The following is a 20276-nucleotide window of genomic DNA, read 5'->3' on the forward strand; positions in this document are numbered from 1 at the left end:
TGGTATGGGGTTATTACCCACTTAAACAAACATAGAAAAAGTATTTACAAGGACTTTATATATTCACATATCACAATGATCTCCCTCCATTCTAGATTTTTCCAGATGCTAATCCTCCAACTTCGGAGGCTTTTCAGGACTGTTTTGCTTGGGAGTTGGGGTAGGCTCTGCTATATGTATTGCTTCCTCAAGACATGATTTTATTCTGTTATTTGTAATGCTGGCTTTGTTTATGTTGCTGCCTATCCTTGAGCATATATTTCTTTCTGTTCTCCTCTCCAATGCCTACTGGTCCTTGGAGGTTAACTGGAGGTTAACTTAGGTATGATTACACCTTCTCTCCTATGGCCACATGCATTCTGGAATACGTTTCCCTTCTCAGAGCATCTTTGACACCCTGCAGGTGTGTCTATGATGGCATTTCCAGGGAGGATATAAATTATTAGTCTTCCAGTGGAAGGATGTCTTTTCTGTGTGGGTGTGTGTGGTAGTACCATAAATGAGAATGGTGATAACAGAAACCAGTCCTGGATCTAGCTTTTGCAATCTGAGAGGACTCGTGGAAGTTATCCCACTGCCCTTTCTCTCAGCGTCCTTATCTATGGTAATCATCAAAGCAACTACTTAATTCATTGGTTGTGCCAATTCATGTGAAGTGATTAGCAAGATAGCTGGCACATAAAAGGAGCTCAGTCACTTAATCGAGCTGAGCAGTTTGACTACTTGTGTTATGAGATCTTGATTAACCAACATGACTTCATTCCTTTTGATCTTATTTTCTCTTCTGATCAAAAAATAAATAAATAAATATTGAGGGTCCATGATTTCTTAAAGAGTGGAGAACACTTGTGTTCAAGAAATAAATGAATTGCCCCATATTTGATCTGGACCTCTTATGCGGTGGTTTGGTGGTAGTGGGTTTGTTGCTCAGTTGTGTCTGACTCTTTGCGATCCATGGACTGTAGCCCACCAGGCTTCTCTGTTCATAGGATTTTCCAGGCAAGAATCCTGGAGTGGGAAGCCATTTCCTTCTCTAGGACCTCTCATAGGACGCAGCAATTTTCACCTTGTGACTCAGGTGATCTCTGTCTACTATTGATGTTTTAGTTGCTAAGTTGTGTCTGACTCTTTGCTCTCCTTTGGACTCTAGCCTGCCAGGCTCCTCTGTCCATGAGATTTCCCAGGCAAGAATACTGGAGCAGGCTGCCATTTCCTTCTCCAGGGGATCTGCCCAACCCAGGGGTTGAACCCATATCTCTTGCATTGGCAGGTGGATTCTTTACCACTGGGAGGTCCCCATAGTTCTCTGGTACTCCTGTTTTATACCTTCCTTGAGCAAGTTGGGCCCATATCTTCATTTGTATCTTACACTTTTAGATACACTATGCTGCCTTGATGCATAGTAGAAACTCAAGTATTTTGATAAATGAAAATATATAAATAAATTTGCAAGGAATTAAAAGAGCCACTAAGTCTGATACTATAAAGGGTTAACTTGAATTGTTCCTCTTCAAATTGCATTCTGTGACCATGAATGACCGTTAATATCCTCAGAAGTAAGAAACATTGCAATTATAAAATATAACTTCATAAATTTCTATTACAATTCCAGACACTATAAAAATCAAAATATATTCCCACCCTCTAAAATCTTAATTTTACAGAACAGTTAAACACTCAGTGCGTATTTATAGACTTCACTGCCTTATGGTAGAGATTTGGTGGTAAATATTCAGGATTAGACATTTGCTCTCAAGGAACTTACAAATGTTTGATGTCATCCTTCTCCTTTAACTACATTTTAAATATATTTTTATGATCCATCAAAAGAGTTTCACTCTAATAGCAAGTGATATATTCTGCTCGTCTGTGTACAATATATTCTGTGCAATATATCCCACAGAGAAGAGCTAACATTTTTTTGCAGTTCACTAAAAATCAGAAACCTTATATTTAATTAGATATTATTAAAAAAAAAAGTACTGATGTGCTTGGGGAAAAAATTAAACCCACTAAAACTTTTACATAGATCTAATGTTTTCTTACTCCATTTAGCAAATCAGAAAACTCACTGCTTGAAAAAGAAGTTTTTTCTCCTTTTTGTAATAATTGCCATTAATTTTATGTAAGTTAGCTTCTAAACCTGTGAAGCTGCTAAGGACCACCTTTACTCAGCCAGAAGAACTCTGTTAAGTCCATATTTCTAGGATCTCTCTCTCTTATCCTCTCTCTTTCTGGACTGTGCTTTCTTTTATTTACATTCTTGCTTTCTTTACTTGCTCTGCCACATATGGTTTTGAAAAAGAAGGGCCAAAGTGGCAATATAATTTTTACATCCAATCCTTTATTTTCCACAATGCTTTGCAAATGTCATTCCATCTGCCTATTGACCATCTTTTCCTATACCCAGGTTGGTCACCTGGAAAAGTCTACTCCCTTCTAGGACACAGTTCTAAAGGGTCATTCTGGAGAATATCTCGGCATCTCCACACCAAGATCAATTTAGTTACTCTGCCTCATCCAACATCATGATGATATTTCAAATATTGAATCAAGCCTCTCATACATTATCTTTGAAATAGTTCTGTGAAATATGCACTATTACAATCACAGGTCAACAGCTAGACAAATGGTGACTGAGAAAGATGAGTTTGTTTGCTTAAATTTACTATGTACAGGAGCTAGGATTCAAGTCTAGATAGATCTTTATGATGTCAAACCATGGGTTTATAACCACTAATATATAAAATGTTATTAAAATTGACACAATTTTCTAAAATTATCTACTCTATGTGCATTATACAACTACATTCTAAAGTCTTTGAAGAAAAGGGCCTATTATTACAGTCTTAGTCTTGGAACCTATTAGGTGTTTAATAAGTATTTATGGTTTTGAACTGTGGTGTTGGAGCAGACTCTTGAGAGTCCCTTGGACTGCAAGGAGATCTAACCAGTCAATCCTAAAGGAAATCAGTCCTGAATATTCATTGGAAGTACTGATGCTGAAACTGAAGCTCCAGTACTTTACTCACCTGATGCAAAGAGACGACTCATTGGAAAATATCCTGATGCTGGGAAAGATTGAAGGCAGGAGGAGAGGGGATGACAGAGGATAAGATGGTTGAATGGAATCACTGACTCAATGGACAAGAGTTTGAGCAAGCTCAAGGAGTTGGTGATGGACAGGGAGGCCTGGCATGCTGCTGTCCATAGGATCACAAAGAGTTGAACATGACTGAGCAACTGAACTGACTGACTGAAGTATTTATGGGATAGACTGATGAGTTGGTAGATATAGAGAGATGGATGAAAAGAAGAATAAGCAGATTGGAAGGTAGGCAAATGACTGAATGAATGGCTGAAATAAATGAAAAGATCGAATCCTACAGACTGGCTTTCAGTCTAACATTGAGGTAAGATTTACTTCTTGGCTTTGCTTCCTCATCCCCTGCCCTATCTTATTCTGCTTATACAGTCATTCATCAGTGCAAATACATCCCAACTTTTTCACTTCCTGTTGTTAGTATATACATACTCCCACAATTTTCATTTCTGGGAGTGCTTATAGAATATATTGTAGTGCTTTAATTTCTCATACCTTCTTCCAGATAATACATGTAACATTTTCTGAGGTAATATTTTACAGAAAGGCTTATTCACTATTGAGTACTTGACAACAGTGTTTGTTATATGAATAAATTAATCAATCAAAATGAATGCATTAAGGAATCAATCAATCAATCACCTAATCAATGCTTGGCTACAGAAATGGATTTAACTTATTAGCTCATGTTAATTTCACACTGTGACCGAGAGCTGAAAACAGTTACTATCCAAATACAACTCTGTGACAGGTACTCTGTAACTCTGTGATGGTAAGCTCTCATGCATACTCCATCAAATAATCTTCATAATAGCAGTGCAATATGTTTTCATTCCCACCTCAGATGTTTGTAAACAGAGGCTCAGAGAGTTTATTTCTATGTGCTAAGTAGCCAAACAACTATGAATTAGCTGAACTTGGATTCAATCTTGTCATTTGGATCTTTAAGCCTTCTCTTTTCATTGTATATGGACTGTAGAGTGTCTTTGAAAGTGAAATATATATATATATATATACATATATATATATATATTTGCAATGTTTAAAACAATTACTCCCACTTTCCTAATGACACTTAGGTGTATTGGTCAGATATATTACTATGGAGGCCAAACCTCATCCTGAAAAAAGACAATTAAAACTATGAGGAAATATGAATACTCAATTATGTACAATATTCTTCATCAGATTGGCCTCAGCTGCCTTCAGAGGAGCTGTGGTGAAAGAGAGCCAAGTGCTTCCCCTAAATAACTCAGTGCGATCTATCATCTGCTCCTGGCCTCCCACCGCCTTCTCCATACATAGAAAGATAATCATGTATTTATGTAAGGCCTTTTATAGCTCAACATATTTTTCAAAAGGTGATTCATTCTTGAGAAGCTTGTGATTATTGACTTGGCATATTCTTCAAAATAAACCGCACCTGGAGTACACACATTTTTACCAAGAGAACTCTATACACCTGTTTTATCTCAGACTGAGAACTCATGGATTTTTTTTTTTAAGTAGCTATTTTTCTCCAGCTTTATTGAACTATAATTCACAAATAAAAATTGCATATTTTAAGGTGTACAACATGCTATTTTGATATATGCATATATTGTGACATGATTACCACAGTTAAATAATATATCCATCACCTCTCATAGGTAACATTTGGGTATTTTTGTGGTAAGACCACTTCAAATCTACTCTTTTAGAATATTTACAATATGCCATATGATTAACCACAGATGCTGTTGCTTTTCAGTTCATTGTCATGTCCGGCTCTCTGCAACCCCATGAACTGCAGCATGCCAGGCTTATGTCCTTCACTGTCTCCTGGAGTTTGCTCAAACTCATGTCTATTGAGTCAGTGATGCCATCCAATGATCTTATCCTCTGTTACCCTCTTCTCCTCCTGCCCTCACTCTTTCCCAGCATCAGGATCTTTTCCAGTGAGTCAGCTCTTCCCATCAGGTGGCCAAGTACTGGAGCTTCAGCTTCAGCATCAGTCTTTCCAATAAATATTCAGGACTGATTTCCTTTAGGATTGACTACTTCAGTCTCCTTGCTGTCCAAGGGACTCTCAAGTGTCTTCTCCAACACCACAGTTCAAAAGCATCAATTCTTTGGTGCTCAGCCTTCTTTATGGTCCAACTCTCACATCCATACATGACTACTAGAAAAGCCATAGCTTTGACTATACAGACCTTTTCCTGCAAAGTGATGTCTCTGCTTTTTAATACACTGTCCAGGTTTGTCATACCTTTTCCTCCAAGGAGCAAGCATCTTTTAATTTCATTGCTGCAGTCACTGTCTACAGTGATTTTGGAGCCCCCAAAATAAAGTTTGTCACTGTTTCCCCATCTATTTGCCATGAAGTGATGGGACCAGATGCCATGATCTTAGTTTCTTGAATGTTGAGTTTTTTTTTTTATTTAAATTTATTTATTTTAATTAGAGGCTAATTACTTTACAATATTGTATTGGTTTTGCCATACATCAACATATTGATGTATGAATGTTGAATTTTAAGCCAGCTTTTCATTTTCCTCTTTCACCTTCCTTAAGAGGCTCTTTATTGTGCTATAAACTAGATCACCAGAACTTTTCCCTTCTGAACAAATGAAACTTTGTACCCTTTGACCAAATCTTCCTACTTCTCCCGATCCTGAGCTCTGGCAATGATCCTTTTATCTGCCTTTATGAGTTCAACTATTTTAGATTCCATATGTTAAGAGAGATCATACAGTATTTATGTTTCTATGTTGGGCTTATTTCACTTAGCATAGTGTTTTTCAGTTTCATCCATGTTGTCATGAACTGCATGAGGTTCTTTTATTTAAGACTCAAAAATATTCCCTTATATATGTTTTCATTATGTACATATATCATTTTCTTTATGCATTCATCCATCAACAGATATATAGATTGTTTCCATATCTTGGCTTTTGTAAATAATGCTGTAATAAGCATGGCAGAGTATTGGGCTGGTCAAAAAGTTCATTTGGATTTTTCCATAAAATGTTACAGAGAAACCCAAACAACTTTTTGGCCAACAGTATAGATATCTCTTCAAGATACTGATTCCATTTCCTTTTGGATATATATCTAGAAGTGGGATTACTGGATCATATGATAGTTCTAGTTTAAATTTTTTTTGATGAAATGTTTTCTATTAAGGCTATACCAATTTACATTCCCACCAAGGGTATACAAGGGTTTTCTGTTCTCTATATCTTCATAAAAATTTGCTGTCTTTTGTCTTTTTGATAATAGCCAATCTAAAAGGTGTAAGATACTATCTCACTGTATAGTTTCATATTTCATTTTTCTAGTATTAGTGATGCTGAATACCTTTCATATACCTGTTGACCATTTGTATGTCTTCTTTAGAGAAATGTCTATTCAAGTCCTTTACCTATTTCTTAATTGGGTATTTGATTTATTTTGCTATTGAGTTATTTGAGTTCCTTATATATTTTGAATATGTGTGTGCTCAGTCATATCTGACTCTTTGCAACTCCATAGACTGTAGCCCATCACGCTCCTCTGTCCGTGGGACTTCCCAGGCCAAAACACGAGAGGGTTGCCATTTCCTTCTCCAGGGTATCTTCCTGATCCAGGGATCCAACCTTTATCTCCTGCATTGGCAGATAGATTCTTTACCATTGAGCCAACTGGGAAGCCCATATATTTGGAATATTAATCCCTTAATAGACATATGGTTTGCAAATATTTTCTCATATTTCATAGGTTTTATCTTCAATTATCTGTTGACTCTTTCCTTTGCTATGAGAACTTAGCCATGTTAAACACAAAGATTTAGGAAGTGAGAGAAAAGAAACTAATGGATTCTGCCTTAAAAGCAATAATTTAGATCTTTAAAGAAAATGTAGTGGTTCTAAATTATTTGTTTTCTTATGAAAAACTGCTTATTCACTACTCATAAGAAAAGCTTTTAGATTATTTATAATAAGACTACATATGAAATAGAATCAGAACAGTGAATTAATTTTAAAGGTGAGTGAGAAATCAGAAAGCATTATAAGAAAGAAAATATGTGAATTAAGTATTTATGATGAGCTAATTACTGTAGTTGAACATGTACATCAGAATAACTTTTCTGGCAGCTAATTTAATGAAGGAAGACACTTGGTGGTTCATAGCATTCACTGATATGAGAAAACAAGATGATTACCAGAAGAGGCAATTTCTTCCTGGGCATTGTGCTAGGGGGATTTCACCTTGAGCAGAGCCAAAAAATGAAGTGGGGGAGCATGGGATCTGGATCACACAATCCTGAATGGGATGCTGTCATTAGAAATAAACTTGGATAGGTTATATAATCCTTCTAAGATTTACTTCAGTAAATATAATTTGTTTAACATCTAATTAATTAAAAAGAATATTATATATATATATATATACATATATAATACATTTGAAAGAAAAAAGAAAAATGACATTAAATCTACATATACCCATATTTATTAACAAAGTATGACCAATATCTGTGAAGAACCCTGGATAGCCCTCTCAGGACCGATTGTCTTTACTCCATTCACTCTCAGGAATAATCAAGCTCATGAATTTTTAGAGTAGTCAATCCCGTAGGTACATTAAAGTGTTTCCCTTCTGTCTGTGTATCTCTAAACAAGATGTTTAACTGTTTGCATTTCAGGAATTCACACACATGCAATCATAGTGAATGTTTATTTATTTTTTTCTGCAAATTGCTTTTTTCACCCAACTTTATGTTGAAGAATTATCTCTTTGGATACATTTAACTGTCAGTCAGTGTTTTCATTATTGTATAGTATTCTGATATATAACTATAATCAAATATTTACTTCACCATTTTACTACAATCTCCATTAGCTCATTTTTGCCCCAGTTTGTTCTGTTTTGCTATTACAAGCAGTGCTTCTATGAACATGCTATCTATGTCTCCTGAGTGTATGAGTGTGTCTCCAGGGTAGATTCTTAAGAAGCCTCAGTTCAGTTCAGTTCAGTTCAGTCACTAGTCATGTCCGACTCTTTGAGACCCCATGAACCGCAGCACGCCAGGCCTCCCTGTCCATCACCAACTCCCGAGTTCACCCAACTCATGTCCATCGAGTCAGTGATGCCACCCAGCCATCTCATCCTCTGTTGTCCCCTTCTCCTCCTGACCCCAATCCCTCCCAACATCAGGGTCTTTTCTAATGAGTCAACTCTTCGCATGAGGGGGCCAAAGCATTGGAGTTTCAGCTTCAGCATCAGTCCTTCCAATGAACACCCAAGACTGATCTCCTTTAGGATGGACTGGTTGGATCTCCTTGTAGTTCCAGGGACTCTCAAGAGTCTTCTCCAACACCACAGTTCAAAAGCATCAATTCTTCAGTGCTCAGCTTTCTTCACAGTCCAAGTCTCACATCCATACATGACCACTGGGAAAACCATAGCCTTGACTAGATGAACCTTTGTTGGCAAAGTAATGTCTCTGCTTTTTAAGAAGCCTACTGCTGGGCAAAGATACATATCATACCCAATCTGGCCTAATGGACATGAGGTGCTTATATTTGATTACTCGTAATCCTTGATTAATGAAACAGTCATTTTAGAAAGGCTCTTTCTTTTACTTTTTCAGTTAATGACAAATTGTTTTCCAGAGTGATTACATTCTTACCAGTGGAACCTATTGCTTCACTTTCCAGTCAATAGTCAGATATTTTAATTTCTCCAAATCCAGTGGATGAGATATCTTGTTATTTCATTGTCATGGTAATGTAGCTTCATCTTGTCTCTAGTGAAGCAAAGCATATTTTTGTATGTTTATTGCCTAGTCAGCTATCTTAACTTTAAAACTCAGTGAAATATTTTATACATCTTTGTTAAAATGATGAAGAGTTATATACCAAAATACCCAGCAAAAGTCCTGGTACAGAGTTGGTATTTAACACATACCATTAACATTCTAGCCTTCACCATTTACACAATCAAGAACTACTTGATAAAATGAATAACAATTTCCTCTAAGGCTTTTAAAATATACCAAAATATTGTTCATATTGTTCAAATAAGTGTTCCTTTAGCATACATTCAAATGCATTTCCACACACATGTATACTCACTCTGTTCAATGAAGGCATTTCTGTAAGAAGCTGAATTTAAATTGTTGTACTATTTAATGTTTGCATTCTAATTTAACAAAAAAGAAAAAGCCTAGAATTAAATAATTAAAAACCTAGCTACTAAGGAAGTTATTCAAAAAAGACACACTATGGAGAACTCTGGGCTCACTGGTCCCTCAGTGTTAAGGAATCTGCCTGCCAATGCAAGAAACTCAGGTTTGATCCCTGGGTCAGGAAATCCCTTGAAGAAGGAAATGGCCATCCACTCCAGTATTCTTGCCTGGGAAATCCCATGGACAGAGAAGCCTTGCTGGCAATAGTCCATGGGGTCTCAATAAGTCAGACACAACTTAGAGACTGAACAACAACAACAATAGGGACCTCTTCACAATGTCTTGTGGTAGCCTGGATGGAAGGGGAGTTTGGGGGAGAATGGATACATGTATATGTACGGCTGGCAATGGCACCCCACTTCAGTACTCTTGCCTGGAAAATCCCATGGATGGAGGAGCCTGGTAGGCTGCAGTCCATGGGGTCGCTGAGGGTCGGACACGACTGAGCGACTTCACTTTCACTTTTCACTTTCATGCATTGGAGAAGGAAATGACAACCCACTCCAGTGTTCTTGCCTGGAGAATCCCAGGGACGGGGGAGCCTGGTGGGCTGCCGTCTATGGGGTCGTACAGAGTCGGACACGACTGAAGCGACTTAGCAGCAGCAGAGTACCTTTGTAGTTCACCTGAAACTATCACAAGATTGTTAATTGACGATTGTTAACTGTTATACTCCACTATAAAATGAAATGTTTTAAAAAAGGACACACTATTATATATAAAATAGATAACCAATAAGGACCTACTGTATACCACAATGAACTACACTCAATAGCTTGTAATAGCATATAACAGAAGAGATATAAAGTATATATATATACATATATATAACTTAGTCACTTTACTGTACACCTTAAACTAACACAGCATTGTAAGTTGAGGCTTCCCTGGGGCTCAGTTGGTAAAGAATCTGCCTGCAGTGCAGGAGACCCAGGTTCGATCTCTGGATTGGGAAGATCCGCTGGAGAAGAAAATGCAAGCTACTCCAGTATGCTTGCCTAGAAAATCCAACGAACAGAGGAGCCTGGCAGGCTATAGTCCATGGAGTTGTAAGAGTCAGAAGTGACTTAGTGACTAAACCACTGCCATATTTCAATAAAAGTGAAAAAAAAAAAAGTGTAAGAAATTGAGGCAGTTTTGTTTGAATTTTTGGATTTCCTCAATGGAGCAGCCTCTGAACCCAAATCACAATGAGGATGTCCTTTAAACAGTAAGTGTGATAAATCAAGTCCAATTTTATGCAAATTTCAAAAGTTACAAGTATTTATATGGTAGCAACACATGTCTTTTAGCAAACAATAGCAATATTGTACAACTTTCTATATTTTGTGGGTATAGCAGCTTCTTTTTATAGTGGTTAATATATACAAAAGAAGCTTCCAGGAAATCAGCAGGGACTCATTTATCAGCTCCTAAAGTTTTGGAAGGCTTCCAAGAAGAGATGGAAAAACTTAGTCATTTTTAGAGATTTGAAACTAAATTTAAATAGTGGAGATGGTAACACTTTCTTCAAGGATTATTTTTAAAATTAGAGGATATGTGTAGAAATTGACCAAAAGGTAATACTCAATAATAAATTAGTAGTAACTTAACAAACTTTTTAAATTTAACAAATATTTATTGATGGCCATATATGTTGGATGGGCTTTGTGTTAGGCACTGGGATATATGTACTATAAGAGAAAAATAATCAAACAAATACAGCAAACTAAAATAGAATCTATATATATATATATATATACACACATACTTTCTCTTAAATCTTCCAGCAGTTTGCTGATTTGACTATTGGTAGAATGCTCTAGTTATCATAAAATATACATTAACACGATAGAACTTTCTTTCACTAACCGAATATTTTGGGCTGAAAATCTTTATGGTGGGGCTGTCCTGTGCATTGTAGCCTGTTTGGTGGCATGCCTGGCTTCTGCTTCCTACATGCAAATGGTACCACCACCCACGCTGTGACAATAAAATATGCCATCAGACATTGCCAAATTTCCCTAAGGGACAAATTATACCCAGTCGACGTCACTGGATTGGTATAAATAGCTGAGTTAAAAGAGAAGTGGACCAGGAGGGGAAAAAAAAAAAACAACTAGGATTGAAAACTAGCTTTGTCCACTGACTATTTCTGCATTCATTTAAACAGGGATTAAATTTAGAGAACAAAGCATATAGTAATTGGGTTATGCTAATGGGATTTCACAAAAATTATAGCTCTTTCACTACGTTTCCAAAGTAAGACCTGAGCTTTCAAGCACTAGAGTAAAAGTAGCTTGCAGTAAGTGAAAAATACCCGTTTCTAGCATTAGCAATCCATGCACCTCGTAGTTAAGTGACAGAAGTACTGGTCATCTTTTTTTTTTTTTTAATTTTATTTTATTTTTAAACTTTACAGTATTGTATTAGTTTTGCCAAATATTGAAATGAATCCGCCACAGTTATACCTGTGTTCCCCATCCTGAACCCTCCTCCCTCCTCCCTCCCCTCCCCTCCCTCTGGGTCGTCCCAGTGCACCAGCCCCAAGCATCCAGTACCGTGCATTGAACCTGGACTGGCGACTCGTTTCATACATGATATTATACATGTTTCAATGCCATTCTCCCAAATCTCCCCACCCTCTCCCTCTCCCACAGAGTCCATAAGACTGATCGATACATCACTGTCTCTTTTGCTATCTCGTACACAGGGTTATTGTTACCATCTTTCTAAATTCCGTATATATGCATTAGTATACTGTATTGGTGTTTTTCTTCCTGGCATACTTCACTCTGTATAGTAGGTTCCAGTTTCACCCACCTCATTAGAACTGATTCAAATGTATTCTTTTTAATGGCTGAGTAACACTCCATTGTGTATATGTACCACAGCTTTCTTATCCCATTAGCAGATGAATGGATAAGAAGTACTGGTCATCTTATGTGTCGGTAAGCTCAGTAACAGTGTCCTTCTCTAAAGCTCAGTTTCGTTATCTGTCAAAGGAGGATTGAGTCCTTATTTCTCAAATGTGTGTTGAATATCCAGTTAAGAATTTCCACTAGTCCATATATTTACTTCTGTGTCATATCTTAACATGCAGTGTTACAATAAGTTGTTTGTTTGAATGTCCCTCTAAAGTGTAAGAAGAGACAGTGTCTTGCTAATCATTGCATCACAAGTTCCTTACCCAGTATCTGATATAGAGCAACAAGTGATAAATGTTTGTCCAATGAATGACTTATTTGATGAATCTATGTTTTTAGATCTATTGGTTAAGTTTCCTTCCTTTCTTCCTCCTTTCCTCCCTTCCTTTTCATCCTTTTCCTTTCCTTTACTCTCCTTTATTTATTTAAAAAAATTTCTACTACCAGTATAACCAGAAGCCACAATGATAAGCCAGGTATGTAAGCACCCACAAATTCTTATCATTTTAGGGGCTTCTGCACTAAACAAAATTCTTCCTACAGGTGCTCACCAAAGAATGGAATTCATATAACTGAACACAGAAATTTTTTCCTGAACATTGGGACATTTATTTCAAATAGGAATATCTTTGTAAAAAGGTAATGGATATATGATGTTTACATTTTGAATCAAGTTCAAGTTATGTCAGGAAACAAAATAAAAATTCCAGAAAATAATTTTAACTATCTTTAGATAATTAAAACCCTAGAGAATTAAAAGCATTAAGAGATACATACAGCCATGTGCAAATCTACAGGAGATAATTCATCTCTAGCTCAACTCATCTTTCTGCTAATATGCCTAGTTAGTTACAAACTTTCCTATCCTAGGAAAACCATTGAGGGGTGAATACAAGTAAAGGCACGGGAAATTAATTTCATTTTTTCAATACTTTTTAGAAAGTAAATATTTGCAGAAGAGGGTCTCTGTCTCTGTCTTTCAAATCCCTAAAGCAAATTGAACAGGTTTTCAAATGTGAAATCAAATAAATGCATTCTCATGAGATAGCATGCTCTACAGAAATAGGACTTTCTTTAGTCTCAGTTCTACTATTAAAAAATATGACTAGAGAAAACGTTTAGCCCTCTATGAGCTTAATAGTGTTCCCCAAACTTCATGTATACACAGAAGCTCAGGCTGCAATCTTATTTGGAAATACGATCTTTGCTGATGTAATTAGTTAAGGATCTTGAGATCACGTCATTCTGGATTCAGGAAGGACCACACATTCAGTGACTATTATCCTTGTAAGAAGAAGTAGGTACACAGAGAGACTTGGATGGGATAGAGACATATGAACACAGAAGAAACTGGTTTTGAATCTGGAAGTCATTGCACACCACAGATTGGGGCATGAAGGAGGCATGGGACAGTTTCTCTTTTAGAGCCACCAGAGGAAAAGAACCTTGGTGACATCTTTATTTCAGGCTTTTGGTTTTCTGAACGGTGAGAAAATAAATATCTATTATTTTAAGCCATGAAATTTGTGTCATTCTGTTACAGAAACCCTAGAGGAAGCTAAATATATCTTCCCTATACTTTTATTGTTGTCATTTCCATATGTTACAATTGAGCTAGATACTTAGATCAGTAATTATATTGTATTTGCACGTGGTTAACAATGGTAAAAAGATAGACATGTATGCATGGGGAATTGAACCATATGATTAGAAACTTAAAAATACCCCGCAAATCATTTTGCTGGTGGTCAATACAAGATATTATAGGGGAATACAGCAACCCGGGAGGTGGATGGAGGTGGGATCCTGGCAGACAAGGAAAACCTCCAAGGAGAGAATGCTAGATTGAGTTCTGCGAAAGTGGAGAAAGAATCATCCTCATGAACAAGGCTGTGCAGAATGAGGACTTTATTATTTCAGAAGACTTGAGTGGTAAGAATGGGAACAGAAGGAGATGACACGAGAATGCCAGTCAGGATCAGGTCATGAGTGAAACAGTGAAGAGTCTAAAATTTTTCCTGAAAGAATGTGCTTCAGTTTCCTCACCTGTCAAATGTGTAGATTAGCTAAAGTTCTAATTTTGCCTCCTGCTCCAGGCTTCTGAGAATATTAAAATCCTTGACAGTTGTTTAACTTTGCCTCTGACACCTAGATAAGTAAGGTCTGTTCTACTGATCAGCAATAATCATCAAGTAAGTCAGTGATACTGAAAAGCACACAGAGTTAAGTGGTTGCTTAACTAAATTTAAAACGCAGTGCTGTGAGGTTCTATACTAAAAAGATTAATTTAATAAAACCAAGATCTGAATTCTATCCCTACAGCTCAGGTTGCATCTTAGTGAAAGTCACTGTGACAATGGGTCATCCAAACAAGCAGCAGATTTTCCTTCTGTTAATGTACATATATCAGCTTTAATCACTTTCGAACAGGGTAACATGACGGTAGTGACAACATGATTAATCTGAAATGAAAAACGTAAAAAAACCATTAAGGAAACTGAAGTGACATATAACCCTGTTCCCCCATCCCCCACCACTCCCCCGCCCACACACACACACTCACACATTATATGAGAGAACTGTCTTCAACTGATCATTCCAGACTGTCTTCATCAGGCTCAAATTTTGTTATTGTAAAGGAAGATATTACAAAGCTTGTCGTACTGCACACAAGTCTTTGGAGCTGAGAATCCTGAGTCCAACCCATGCTCTGCCATTTGTGAGTATGTTTCCTTGGAGAAAGTATTTAATGTCTTGGAATATCAGTTCCTCAGCTACAAAATGAGAATGATACATTCCATGTTGAACAGTGAGCATGATGATTAATACAATTATATATCTCATCCATCAACTATAGTAATATTTAATACATTTAAGTGTTTAATAAATGGTGCCTTTTAAATTACCCTCATCAGTTATGTTTTAATGGAAAATATAACAGAAACTTTTAAAAAAATCCTTGGATCTTGAGTAATTTTTAATAAAGTAGATTAAAAAAAATTTTTATGGTCCTGAATACACTCTTAGACCACTCCACACATTAAAATGATTCAATTTTGCTAGATGCTATGGAGAATTGGTCAGTTCAGTCACTCAGTCATGTCCAACTCTATGATCCCATGGAATGCAGCATGCCAGGGTTCCCTGTCCATGACCAATTCCTGGAGCTTGCTCAAACTCAGGTCCATAAAGTTGGTGATGCCATACAACCATCTCATCCTCTGTTGTTCCCTTCTCCTCCTGCCTTTTACAAAATTATTTATAATTCATTTCTACACAATAGTATGTTGGAGAAGGCAATGGCATCCTACTCCAGTACTCTTGCCTGGAAAATCCCATGGACGGAGGAGCCTGGTAGGCTGCAGTCCATGGGGTCAGGGAGGGTCGGATACGACTGAGGGACTTCACTTTCACTTTTCACTTTCATGTATTGGAGAAGGAAATGGCAACCCACTCCAGTGTTCTTGCCTGGAGAATCCCAGGGATGGGGGAGCCTGGTGGGCTGCCGTCTATGGGGTCACACAGAGTTGGACACGACTGAAGCGACTTAGCAGCAGCAGCAGCAGTAGTATATAAGGATCCTGTTGATTTTTCTCCCAGTAATTTGGAGCTGTAAAAAACATCAGACCTACTAATAGAGTAACCAGTTGCAGCTAATAGTACATTTTTATCTGAGAAGGGCTACCTTTCCATTATTTTGAATAATTCATGAAAATTTCACATCAGCAGTCAGTTATGTGGCAATGAGGACTGTTTTAATCAGATCCAAAATTATAGTAAAGAAGACTAGTCTTTGATAGTGTTGGTTCCTTTCCTGTGTTGGTTCCCGTCCTAATTTGGCCACAGCATACTGCAAGAGTAAGAAAGCCTCTTTGGTAATGTGAGGTCAGCAAAGATCATTTCATATCATTAATACAGTCATCAAATGAGATAATATATATGGCAGCACCAAGTTAAATGCCTTAGACACAAGAAGCAACAGAGTGATCATCGTTTTAAATAGTACAGACACATATACATGCCACCTTCAGTCTTTTTGTGGGCATAGGCTATGTATTTAAATGAACAAAAAAAGGAAACAATAAATTTGGACACCACATCAATGACCTACTTACACAGTCAAAATGCCTAGAACAATTGTTTATTTTTAGATTCACTTTTTATTGTATAGACCTGGACAGTTTGTTCCACTATTATGTTCTTTCCAGTGTAAAGTGCACTCTTGGTGAACACTAAACACAATAGAGGACATTTTATGCTATTTTTAGATCTAAAAATATCTTCAGTTCAGTTCAGTTCGGTCACTCAGTCATGTCCAACTCTTTGCAACCCCATGGACTACAGCACGCCAGGCCTCCCTGTCCATCACCAACTCCCAGAGTTTACTCAAACTCATGTCCATTGAGTCAGTGATGCCATCCAACCACCTCATCCTCTGTCATCCCCTTCTCCTCCTGCCTTCAATCTTTCGCAGAATCTGGGTGTTTTCAAATGAGTCAGTTGTTCACATCAGGTAGTCAAAGTACTGGAGTTTCAGCTTCAACATCAGTCCTTCCAATGAATATTCAGGACTGATTTCCTTTAGGATGGACTGGTTGGATCTCCTTACAGTCCAAGGGACTCTCAAGAGTTTTCTCCAACACCACAGTTCAAAAGCATCAATATGTTATGATGCCTCAAATCAACTAGTCAAACAAAATGCACAATCTACAGTGACTCTCTTGGAGAAGGAAATGGCAACCCACTCCAGTGTTCTTACCTGGAGAATCCCAGGGACGGGGGAGCCTGGTGGCTGCTGTCTGTGGGGTCGCATAGAGTCGAACACGACTGAAGCGACTTAGAAGCAGCAGCAGCACAGTGACTCTCAAAGAGTCGGACATGACTGAATGACTGAACGGAACTGAACTGAACAGTGACATATGTTATTGTCTACATCCTGAGGTTCAGAACATACTTTTTTTTTTTCTCTTGACAAAGCAGCACTTTATTTTTATCAACCATTCACTATTTATCTGAACTTTGTAAATGCCACACAAAGCCAAATGCTGGGAATTTAATATGCAGAGAGAATATCTATTAGTTTTAAACACAAACATACATCTTAACATGTCCTTGAAAAATTGGCATAGTAGCATCACTTATCTGGGGATAAAAATAAAAAAAAAAAAAAACAACTATGGCACTTTTTATAACTTGTGTGTAATGGATAGGATTATATAAAATACATATGGCTCATTTTCATTATTCATATATTATAAAGAAATGGCATTATTGCGGCTGCCCAAGGATTTTGCCTTAATCCCACTCAGCCTTGTCCTTAAAAAATGAGAAGCCACAGATAAAATGTAATCTCTTCAGATATATGAGTCCAAATTCTAGGCTCCAAATGCCCATTCATTCGTTTAGTATAGATGCAGTGTAACAATGGATGATACTCTCTCTCAACTCATTATTGCTTCTATGGCACCAAGTACCAATTAGAGAAAAGCTCCTTCATCTCTGATGCATTTATGTGCCCCAAATCTCCATATACTAGAAAGAGATAAATAAATGATAAATAAAAATACAGTCCATAGAAAGTTATTTTTTAAAGTGACTTAAAGAATACACAATATTTAGACTCAAATTTAATATATTATTCAAAAAAATGTGGAATTTAGCATTTCACACCCATTGGGCTTGCCTCTATCTAGGTAGGGGAAGCTGGGCATGTTCTATGAACTCTGATCTCAGATCCTTATTCCAGATAATGGATATAATAATAATTCAGTGGGTATAATAATTACCTTTAAAGGTAATTATCATGACAGTGAAATCTGATAAGTGAATTTTGAGGCTCCTAATACCTCTTTTTTCCTTAAGCTTTTCTGGAACAATCCTAAACTTAACTGTGGCAATTAATAGCAGAGAGGAAGGTATTGGACCTGGGACCAGGAAGATCTAGCCCAACTTTTTTTCTTTATAATTTAATGCGTGTCAGAGAAGAACAAGTAACTTAATCTCAGAATTGTAATTTACTCATCATAAGAATGAAAAAAACAGTATCTGGTATCTACCTCAGGGGCTTATTGATGCTGAATTAGAAGCTAGATATTAAAATGACTTGTTAACTGTGGCAAAGCTTTCAAAGAAAATAGCTGGGCAGCTGACTTGGAGTAATTCTCAGAGTGTTTTGTTGCACAAGAAAAAACAAGATGTGCAGAAATATATAAAAGATAACCACACCTCAAACAAATACTAGTATTGGGGTGGTGAAAGTAGTTTGGCAGGGGATCAGCAAATAAACCAATAAAGTTACAAAACGTTTTAACGAAATAAAGAAAAAATACACAGTGCATACTCAAAATGTGTGATACAGTCTATGTAAATGTACAGTGCATAAATATTTGGATGCATGTTGTAGACATTTGGGAATTCCCTGGTGGCTCAGACGGTAAAGAAACTGCCAGCAATGCAGGAGACCTGGGTTTGACCCCTCGGTTGGGAAGATCCCCTGGAGGAGGGCATGGCAACCCACTCCAGTATTCTTGCTTGGAGAATCCCATGGGCAGAGGAGCCTGGCAGGCTACAGTCCATGGGGTCACAAAGAGTCAGACATGACTGAGAGACTAACATGTTCACTTTCTGTAGACATACAGTGAATTACACAAGGAGGATCATCAAAACATTAAAGGCAAACATCTCAGAGTAAAATATAATATTTCTACATTATTTCTAGACTTGTTCTGTATTATTTTATTTTTGTTAAATGAGCACATATTATTTATAAAATCTAAAATACACACATTTTTATTGTAAAAAAACCAAATCACTAACTAAATTGAAAGGAACACTATCCATCACACCTAGCATTTCTGACCTACCTGCAGCTATTTCCCATCCTTTTCCCATTGTAGACGTTACTAGCTGAGCTTAGCATCCTTACTTATCAGGGCTGGATCAGTTCAGTTCAGTTCAGTCGCTCAGTCATGTCCAACTCTTTGCGACCCCATGATACAGCCTCATAATTCTTCACAGTGCAACAGAAACCATTTCTAAATGATGAGGGATGATTACATAGGATGAAGTCAATTTGCCATCAAGGCTCCAATTCATTTCCTGGAAGGTACAGATCTGGATTTTCATCTCTACATCTCTGCATTAGATATGCAAAAATTTAGCCAAATGTTTATGAAATAAATGAATATTTTATTAAGATTATAAAGTGAATGATGTGTTCATAAGATTAAAAATAGTGGTACTAGGGAATAATTCAATTTAAAAATTCATTGTTCATGTATGCCAATGATTCTGTCAGGGAAATAGGTCAAGGCGGTAAAAGGATATTTTGTTTCCAAAGTAGAGAGAAAGATCAGACATGGCACATATCTCAAAATTGTGTGCTCATGATCTTATTATCACTAAAGAAACAACAGGACATGTACTTATTAGCAAAACAGATTATGACCTCAGCAAGATAATCTAAAGATAGATTTCCAGCTGACTTTGCCTTTTAAATTAATAGTGCTTTTCTTGAAATAAATACCTCAGTTCATTTTTCTCATCCATGAAATTGAGCAAAAGAAATCGCTCACCTCCTTCCAAACATTGAATACAAATGAAAGCCCTCTGCTGACAACTAAAAAGGATACAAATGTGAATAATTGTGACATTAGAGGGGCATTACAGAATACTATTTATATGAGGAAATGACATGTGAGTCATGATAAAACAATAAAGCGGGAGGTAATTTTTGGAGAAAAAATTTCCATATCAATAAGTTATTTACTTTTGTTATTTTAAGTTAAGATCCAATAATTCTTTAAAATCATACTTGATTATGGATGATGACAATTGCCTCTTGTTAGTACAATGAATGCTCATTGTGTTGAATTGTGTGTTGTGGGGGTGGAAGGAGAATTACAAATTTTTAAATTCTTGTTTCCTCACAATCCTTTTGATGAAAAAATTAAACCTTTTGGAGCCTTCTATACTATTTGTAAAATGGAAAATCATTCAGAAACATTGCATAAAATGGTTAATAATGAAATATGTTCACCTTGGAAAGGAATAGAGA

General features: G+C 36.8%; 1 long non-coding RNA gene across 8 annotated transcripts in view; it reads right to left on the reverse strand.

The window, feature by feature from the left end:
* LOC147342506 (uncharacterized) overlaps positions 1-20276 on the reverse strand; it is a 1735326-nt gene that overhangs the window by 602728 nt on the left and 1112322 nt on the right. For 7 of the 8 annotated variants that reach the window (XR_015157708.1, XR_015157702.1, XR_015157705.1 and 4 more), the window contains 2 exons: positions 14784-14994; positions 14490-14682 (listed from right to left, as the gene is read on the reverse strand). The exons of the other annotated variant lie outside the window; for it this stretch is intronic. This is a non-coding gene — a long non-coding RNA (uncharacterized LOC147342506). Of the gene's footprint in view, positions 1-14489; positions 14683-14783; positions 14995-20276 lie in introns of those variants that run through there. 8 annotated transcript variants of the gene reach the window in all.

This window comes from Bos grunniens, chromosome 29 (assembly GCF_055505025.1).
Source record: "Bos grunniens cultivar Pamir isolate PY7600 chromosome 29, Bosgru_T2T1.0, whole genome shotgun sequence".
Taxonomy (NCBI): Eukaryota; Metazoa; Chordata; class Mammalia; order Artiodactyla; family Bovidae; genus Bos; species Bos grunniens.